The sequence below is a fragment of the Mandrillus leucophaeus genome, unplaced genomic scaffold (assembly GCF_000951045.1).
Source record: "Mandrillus leucophaeus isolate KB7577 unplaced genomic scaffold, Mleu.le_1.0 Scaffold109, whole genome shotgun sequence".
Lineage (NCBI taxonomy): Eukaryota > Metazoa > Chordata > Mammalia > Primates > Cercopithecidae > Mandrillus > Mandrillus leucophaeus.
The window spans coordinates 1,432,670-1,433,474 of record NW_012099098.1 but is presented as its reverse complement, the minus strand read 5'-3'; the positions used below and the strand labels follow the sequence as shown (position 1 = coordinate 1,433,474).

At 44.0% G+C, this 805-nt stretch overlaps 1 protein-coding gene across 1 annotated transcript in view; it reads right to left on the bottom strand.

The window, feature by feature from the left end:
* Positions 1-805, bottom strand: part of ENG (endoglin) — a 62,349-nt gene that overhangs the window by 37,290 nt on the left and 24,254 nt on the right. The gene's annotated exons all lie outside the window — the stretch shown is intronic.

The window sequence follows — 805 nt, the reverse complement described above, 5'->3', positions numbered from 1 at the left end:
TAGCACATCCTTCCTTAGCACATTTTTCTACACCTTATTCCCAAGAAGAAAAAGAACACAGCGATCCACAAGGCAGTGTCTATTGAAAGAATGACCTTAAAGGCTTTCTGAACTAGTGGCATGTGAACAGGTGAGTGCTGAGACTAAGACAGGAAGGCCAGGCGCGGTGGCTCACGCCTGTAATCCCAGCACTTTGGGAGGCTGAGGTGGGCGGATCACCTGAGTTTGGGAGTTCAAGACCAACCTGACCAACATGGAGAAACCCCGTCTCTACTAAAAATACTAAATTAGCCGGGTGTGGTGGCACACGCCTGTAATCCCAGCTACTCGGGAGGCTGAGGCAGGAGAATCGCTTGAACCCCAGGAGGTGCAGGTTGCAGTGAGACAAGATTGCGCCACTGAACTCCAGCCTGGGCAACAAGAGTGAAACTCCACCTAAAAAAAAAAAAAAAAAGACAAGTAAGCCTCCGAGGCCCTGCCACCAACTCACAAGGACAAAGACAAAGGTAGTTTGCTGAAACACAGATTCCCAGTGCTCTCATACAAAAGCTGCCAGTCTAAAAGATGATTCAAAAGCTCTCTTCAAAGTTATGAAAAAGGGGAAGGATATTTCAAGATGAAGACACCAGTGGAAAGTTAACTTCTAATCATCTTGTCATTTCCCCAATGGATATCACAAAGCCAGAGACAGTGTTTCAGCCACTGGAAAAATCTGCCCAGAAATATTTCTGTTACTCAATAATGATACCATCATTACTCTTTGCTTTTAAGTTTCCTCTTTTTTTTTTTTTTTTTTTTTTTTTTT